The 7,817-nt window shown below is 49.9% G+C and overlaps 1 long non-coding RNA gene across 1 annotated transcript; it reads right to left on the bottom strand.

The window, feature by feature from the left end:
• Positions 1-2,480: 2,480 nt before the first annotated feature.
• Positions 2,481-7,750, bottom strand: LOC115938638 (uncharacterized). The gene is made up of 2 exons (XR_004073684.2): positions 6,643-7,750; positions 2,481-5,598 (listed from the first exon to the last, which is right to left on the bottom strand). It is a non-coding gene; the product is annotated as an uncharacterized LOC115938638 (long non-coding RNA).
• Between the last annotated feature and the right edge of the window lie 67 nt (positions 7,751-7,817).

The raw sequence follows: 7,817 nt of genomic DNA, 5'->3' as shown, positions 1-7,817 counted from the left end.
CTTCCTGCTGCTTGCCCTGACTTCTAGCTCCACTCTCTCTCCTCAAACTTGAGTGCGCTTCTGTCTTTTCTCTGCCTTCCTATCCCCTGAATCCTTCTCCTGCAAGAGCACGCCATCCCTTTCCTGACCACAGCAATCACTCCCTCAAACTACCATCTCACTGCCTGTCTCTTTCACTCCTTTGGCTCTTAATATTCAACTGCTTTGTTTTTTCCCGCTACAAAGGAAAATCGTAAGGTCCAAGAAGGAGACACCTTGTGATACTGCTTCATCATAACCCCCAGGATTCTTTGGCATGAGGCTTTGCCCGTTGACTGTTTCTGTGCCCACCATCCAGTGACCCAGTCATCGACGTCCTCCTCGATCATGGCGGCTCCTGGTGTCAGACAACTGGCAGTTTGAATATCAGCTGTCACATCAGTTACGGACCTTGGGCAAGTCCCTTCCTCATTTATAAAATTGAACAACAAGGTGCCCAACTCAAGGGGGTTATCATGAGGATCAAATTCTGTCCAGCAAAGTCTGGCAAAGAGGAAGAAGTCAAATGTTGTCCTTGGAATCAGGAGTTGGTTTTTAGTTGCACTATCATCAAACAGCTGTTTGGGATCCTGGGATTCTGGTCTCTTAGATCACATCTTGGAATTTACATATGACATTCCAATTCGAGAAATGTAGATCAAAGGTGATCTGGGTTCTGTGAAAGAGGAAGTAGGGCATCCCCACCAATTTGGGGTGATGGGTCAATCACACTGCATGGAATTCTTTATGGATCCTCATGCAGCTTATCACCTCCACTTCTCATCCCCACTCTGAGCAATGGGGTGCCATTTAGAATAATGGGATAAAAAGCTTTGAGCATCATGACTTTGGAAGCCACCTTTGTAGGTGGGGGAGGGGTAGTTCCCAGTTCTCAGTGAGGCTACAGGGGTTGGTAGAAGCAGCATGGATTCAAGTTCTGGCTCAATGGCTCCCTAGCTGTGCGCCTTAGGACAAGTTCCTTCGCCTCTCTGAATCTTGGTTTCATCCACTCTAACCTGGGGATGATGGGATCTGCTGTTTGTCACCCAAGCTGATGTTGTTTTGCAACTGAAATGGAAATCAAACTGGAAGCTCTGGCCACCCACGCTGAGATCTGAGATAAACTGGGGCAAAGGGCTGATGAGGTGGAAGAGCCAAGGCCAGAGGGATTTATGGCAGCCCAGGGTTTATGGTTTTGATATGGATTTATTAAGCCGGGTCTAGGACTGCAGTAGCCTCCTCTGGCCCCCAGCCCCCACGTCCATGCTGGTAGCCGCATGGACAAGGCTTGTGTGGCAACGCAAGGCAAAATATTTCCTGGAGCTCAGGAGGGGAGGGAAGGGACAGGGGGAAGCAGGAGTGGCCTCGGGGATCTGCAGTTAATGGGTGCCCATGAGGCTGGAGAACTTGATGATTAGCTTCTCATTAGAAAGGGTCTGGATGGAGGGTTCACACTGAGCACCTGGTGGTGGGCACCTCATACCCAAAAGCTCTTACAGATACTCTGGTCTCATTCATTTTAATCCTGACAACACTCCCAGAGGGAGGCGCCATTCCCAGTTTACAGATGAGGCTCAGAGAAGTGGAGTTACACTGATCGGTGACTCCCAGGCCAGAACCGTTGTCACCTCCCTTGGGGAAGCTGCAAGGGTCGCCCTGGTGTTCCCACACCTGGGCATCCGGAGTCTAGCCTCCCAGCAAGCCCTCTCCCCCCATCACTGAATGCCGTGGTACGCTGGTGACATGTAGCAACTTGCTCCCCAGGGGCAAAGCCTTGGTCTGTAGCTCTTGCCCACTCTTGCCCCACTGTCACCAACAGTACCCCACTGCCAAGCATGAAGTTGGGAAGAGAAGCTAACAACTGGCTCTCTAGTGCATACCCCCGAGTGAATATGAGGTTGGGGTGCGTGGTGGCCACGGCACGAGCCCACCTACCTAGTTTATCAGCGGAAAGGACCAAGGTAGCAACAGACCTAGCTAGAAATTCTCGAGTGCGTCCTTGCCTTCATTCTTTTTTAAAACAACACTTGCCTTTATGAAATGTCCCCATGTCTCCTCATCCCCTACGGCCGGCCGTTGGCCCAGGTCCCTGGCAATGACCCAAAATCGGGCTCCATCTTGGACCCTGTTGCCATCCTCCCAGATCTTTCCATCGCTCTCCCACCACATCCCTCCCCTTTCGAGAGGGAGGGTTAACTTTCACTCTCCTTACATAGTGAGCGCTTGGAATCAGGGGTCAGGGTTAGAGTCCCACTTCTGCCTCTACCCTGAGCCTTGGTTTTCTCAGCTCTAAAAGGTGAAGGGGGACAAGGATAATAATGTCTAACTTGCTTACCTCTTGATGCGAGATTAGAAAGCAATAGTGTATATAAAAGCATTTTGCAGAGCATAAAAGACTATCTGACTATTCTCATTCTTGTTTCTAACACTTGACAAGGAAGAAAGGACACCCATCCAAGGACTTAGAAAACATATGTGCCATTTATTTTGCTTTATAAACTTTTGTTAAAACACACAAGAGTAAGAAATGGTTTTTTTGCTTCTTTGCCCCATTGGGCGGCAGTGACGGGCTCAGGGGTCCACACAGGAGCTGGTGGTATTCACACCCACAGGAAGCAGAATCGCTTGGTGTGAATTTCACAATTCATCCCAGTCAGGGAAAATCACAGAACAATTTGGCAAAAGTAATTGGCTTGGTCATCACACAAAGTCCAAGAGCATACACCTCCAACCCTCTCCTCTGTCCGTGCTGCAGGGAGTCATGTGAATTCTGGAAGCTCCTGAGAGCTGCCCAGAGAAAAGGCTATCTCAGGGGAGGAACTGGAGGGTCCATGCTTGCCCTCCCAACCCTTGTTTAGTTCTCCAGATTTTATATTTTAGGACCAGAACTCAGGTGGCAAAGAGAGAGAGAGAGAGAGAGATTTTCCAATGCCATATCCTCAGAATCAGAAAAGTAAACTGCTCTGTTTTGGGCTTCCTGCATTACAATAAAATTATTAAAATGGAATGGATTTCTCCTCCTGGAAGGGTTAATTTGGGGCTGAGGACTGAGCCCCTGACCCAGAAGATTGCTACTGTTAAAAGCCACTGCTAGCTTATTCCATCCTGTGGAAAATTCTTATCTCAACTTCGCTCCCATGACCGAGGCCTGAGCAACACTGGGGGCTGGAGGAGCAAAGAGTGGGAATGACCACAATGACAGAAAGATTCTGGCTTCCCCACCTTACCCCAGACGAGCCTGGGTTCCCTGACTGGGATTTCTGGGGACTCAGAATGAGGGATGGCTGGGAAGGCTTGAGAGCTCTGAGCATGGGACAGTCTCTCCTGGGACTGGGGACTTAGCTTGGAGGCACGGGCAGGCTGCTCCTGGGACCACTGGAGATGTAGAGGTTTCTCTTGGACATACTGCCCTCAAACCCCCCATGCCTCTGTCACAAAAAGCAATCACTAATGGTGGAATTTGGGGGCACTGCGGTCCTGCCTCCGTCCACTCAGAACAGTCAGCCTGGGGTGGGGATAGGTGGCCAGGCTAACTGTTCACTCTCCTACCTAAGCACAGCTCCAGCCCCACAACACATCTCTTTTGTTCCCAATGGCTAGTAGCACTTTCCAGAATTTTCCCAAAGCCACCAAAATTCCCAAGGATGATGTGCTGGCCGTTCCATTTTGGGGCTTAATGTTTCAGAGCAGTGCTCAAACCCAGGCCTTCTCATCTTTCCCTGGCCCACCCAAACTATCCCACTCTTGGACTGCCAGGCCACATTGGTCCATCTCCTAAGAACCAGACCCCTGACGCCCCTCCCCCGGACTTGGGGAGTGAGGAGAGGAAAGGGGTCCAAGAGTTATGAATTCTCCTGTTCTTTAGCAGACAGGATGCTGGACCCTACCCGGACATCAGTATAACTCCAAGCCAATCTTAGTCCTGGGTGTGGGCAGGGCCCCTGGGAAGAATAAGACTTTGGCTTCTGAGGCTGATGACAGGGGCAGGAAGTCCATCAACTGGCTCACAGTGAGGAGAGAGGGGCCCTTTCAGAGATGCTCAGCCACCCTGGTTAAGAACTCCTATTATGATCCAGGCAGACCTGGGATCCAATCCTGACTCAGCCACTTACTAGCTGTGTGAGTTCTAGGAAAATCACTTAACCACTTAGACCTCAATTTCATCTTCTGCAACAGTCTCTGGGTAATAGAGAAGTTGCAATGAGATGATGCATGTCAAGTGCCTTAACACAGCGCCAGAAATGAGGCAGAGTTTGAGAGAGGCCCAGGACGGGGGTAATTCCTCCCTGACATCCTTCTGAGCTGAGCTCGCACCCATCCATCTTCATCTCCAGGTCTCCTCACTCTCACCTGGATCACATCACCAGCCCCCCATCTGATCTCCCTGCTCCCTCCCGGCTCACTGCGCATCCTCCCTAGCTACTCCCAAACCTCAGTGCCTCAGTCCTGGCATTCAAGGCTCCTATGCTGCTCCAAACAGCCTGTTCTTTCCATCACCTCCCCCCTGTGCCCTTCTTCCAACCTGGGGCCTTGCCCAGACTGTTTGCCCCTCCTTGGAAAGTCCTTCTCACCTGCTCCGCTGGCTGGAATCCAGCCCTTCCTTAAAGGCCTAATGCAGAGTCTGCCCCTTTCCCCGAACTTTCTCTGACCACTTCAGCCCCTCCAAGTTCCTGTTGCAATTGTCCACCTTGGGTTGTCCTCTCGTTGTTGACAGTCCGTGGAGAGCATCACCCCGAGTACCCGCCCGATTCCCTAAGAAGGGAAGAGCCATGGGTTAGAGGTGGAATGGTGTCTTCCTTCTCAACAGTCCCACACTGTGCCTAGCCCAGCTAGTCTTTTAAAATGCTCCTGGAATGACTGGGGGACTGTTTGCAAGTCTTCTTCAGCCCCTGGAGAGGTGGCTGTGGAGAAATTAGGATGGCTGAGGAAGGTGAGAGTGGCAGGTGGAGAGAAGTGTTGGAGATTGGGGCAGCAGAACAGGGAGGGGTCAGATGCCCCGATCTGACCCAGCCTTGAAGGGCTCAGTGTCTGGGGACTAGGACAGTACTTGGAGAAAGAAGTAGCAGTCTGAAGGGGAAGGGAGCTATTAAGCAAGGTCCCATGTCGTCTCCAGACAGCTGTCCTTTGGGGCTGAAGAAGTTGGGGGTAGGTATGATGAAGGGGAAGGCAGTGGCTTCAGCAAGAGAAGAGTTGTCCAAGGCAGCAGAGGATTTTCCATCTGGAGTCTCCCCAAGTCAGAGCCCTGTCATCCAGAGCAGGGGGTGGAGGGTAGCAATGGGATGTGGCCCACAGCCCAAGTTCTTGGTCCCCTTGCCCTTTCCACTGCTGCCCTGAGACTGGCCTTGTTGTCACAGCTTCCTTCACTGGGAACAAGAGACCACCGGGGCTCTCTGAGGGGGCTGGGAGGCCAGCAGAGCCCCCGACCCCCCGCGGCTTGCTAGATGACTTCCTGCTTGGTGATGGTCGGCTGGGGGATGGCAGAGGGGGGCTTGACAATGGTGGCAATTGCTCCCGGCAGGAGCTTGTAGGGCTCAGACCCCGAGCCACCTGGCGGTGAGGGCTGTGGAGTCTCAGGGGTGGCTGCAAGGACAGAGAGACAGACAGAGGCTGCTGAGAATTCCAACCTTTTGGGGAGTAACCAGAGTCTTGGGAAGGTTCTTCCCCCTCTCTGAATTAGTTTCCTCTTCTATAAAATGAAAGAATTAAACTACACAATCTCTAAGGTCTCCTACAGCTCAAACCTTCTGAGTCCCAGATCATGAAGTCTAAGTCTGGTGAGGTCGGGAAGGCTATGGCTGGGCCAGGTGTGGCCAGAGGCTTCTGCCCAGGTCCTACCAACCTCCATCTCCTCCACCATTTAACATGGAGATCGAGGCTGCTTCTCCCAAACCAGGGCCCAATTCTGACTCTCTTCAAGGACAGTGGGACATGTGACAGCAATGTCCTTTCTTGGAGAGAAAGAGCAGCAATTGATGAGACCCAAGTGTCTGGCCAAAAATACCATTTCTCTGATATTTAGGTAGATGAATAATGGAAACTAATTGGCCTCACAGCATCATGTATTTGAAACTCAACTTTGACCATGGCCCACTTGGCCAACTTTATTCGATGGACAAGTATCCCAAAGAACAATTTCATGTTAATGGACCACCTCATCCCAATGATACTCTTACTTTTTGGAGAATTTCGTCCAATGACAAACTCACTCTTGTGAGATTTCACCTCAGAGGACCATCTAGACTGGCGGACATCCCCACCTAATGAGTAGTTTCACCCAATGGTGTAATGGATAGTCTTACCTAATTGGGCAGTCTTACTTCAAAGAACAGTTTCACCTAATAGGCAACATCACCTAATGGAATTCTTATCCCAATGGACATGTTCACCCAATGGATCCCTCATCCCAAGGATAGCTTCATTCCATAGAGGCTGTTAATTACCCCACTGAATGAATGGCCTCAGTGAAAAAACAGCCTTAACAAATGGACAATCTCACTCCTCATTCCATACCCTGGAGCACAGAGAACTGTTATATCCCAGTTACCATCTTCTAGACCCACCCATCCTGGCTCCCCTCTTAGGTCCCAACCTCATCCCTTGCTGAGTAGAGCTCAAGTTGCCCACCTGCTTGCCCCCTGGGTCGGGGCCACTCACACATCTGTCCATTGCTGAGATGAGAGGGCATCGTGTTGGCAACAATGACATTCGTGCCCATGTGTTCCTGCATCAGATGTGGGTGCAGGGGATGATGGGCATGAGGTGCATCACTGGAGGACCCTGCAGGTAGAGAGAGACTCAGTCAGGTTGGAGAGTCTGATAAAGACCATGGGCCTTGAGGTACCTCTTCCTCAAGTGTGGCCAGTCAACCTGTTTGTCCAATATTGACAGTGCCTGTTGGCTACCGATTTCTGGGTTAGTAAACTGGGGCTTAGCATTCCTATCCATAGGTTCCATGAGGGTCTTGAGAGGACCCAACAAACCAAGAGAACAAAAGTTAAAAGAAAGAAGGAGCGTGTAAGGAAGCTGTGAGATCTAAATATTATAATGAGTAGTGTATTGGTTGAATATGAATGTAATGGATTTAATCAATGGCTCTCAAAGCTCCATGGCATGCAAGTCCTTCCATCTGGTGCCAACTCACCTTTAGCCTTGTTCCCCCCATGCCTCCGCTTCAGCCAAACTAACCTACTGATAGCACCTGAGGGTTCCCTGTACTTCCCTATCTCTCCTTTTGCTCATGTTCCTTCCATGAAAGATGCTTCCTCCACACCCCCATGTCCACCAGTCCAAATTCCAGCTCAGATAATTCCACCTTTGGGAAGCCTTTCCTGATTCTCCATACTCCAGTAGGAAATAAACCTTTCCTTCCTTGGAATTCCCATAGTAATTTATCTGTAACCCATCTTTTGGGAACATCTACTTTTCTGTCCATGAGCATTACAATTACAGATATATTCTTCTTCTCTTTGAGGGCCTAGCAAAGTGTCTAGAACACAGTAACTGCTTTAAAAACTGTGTCAGAATAATACCATATAAGATATAGTTTGGTAATGGCTGTGGTCAGTGGTGTGCCATGATGGGATTTTTAGGGCTTGCAAGAGGCCTCTAAAGTTTCGATGATAGCTATCAATATTGAGCATCTATTATGTGCCAGATACTGGTTTTTTTTTTTAATTTTTTTTATTCTTATGTTAATCCCCATACATTACATCATTAGTTCTAGATGAAGTGTTCCATGATTCATTGTTCGTGCACAACACCCAGTGCTCCATGCAGAACGTGCCCTCCTCAATACCCAC

This window comes from Leptonychotes weddellii, unplaced genomic scaffold (assembly GCF_054177405.1).
Source record: "Leptonychotes weddellii isolate Sample4059 unplaced genomic scaffold, ASM5417740v2 HiC_scaffold_3686, whole genome shotgun sequence".
Classification (NCBI taxonomy): domain Eukaryota; kingdom Metazoa; phylum Chordata; class Mammalia; order Carnivora; family Phocidae; genus Leptonychotes; species Leptonychotes weddellii.
The sequence above is the reverse complement of the archived record's forward strand: the minus strand, read 5'-3'. Positions and strand labels throughout refer to the sequence as shown.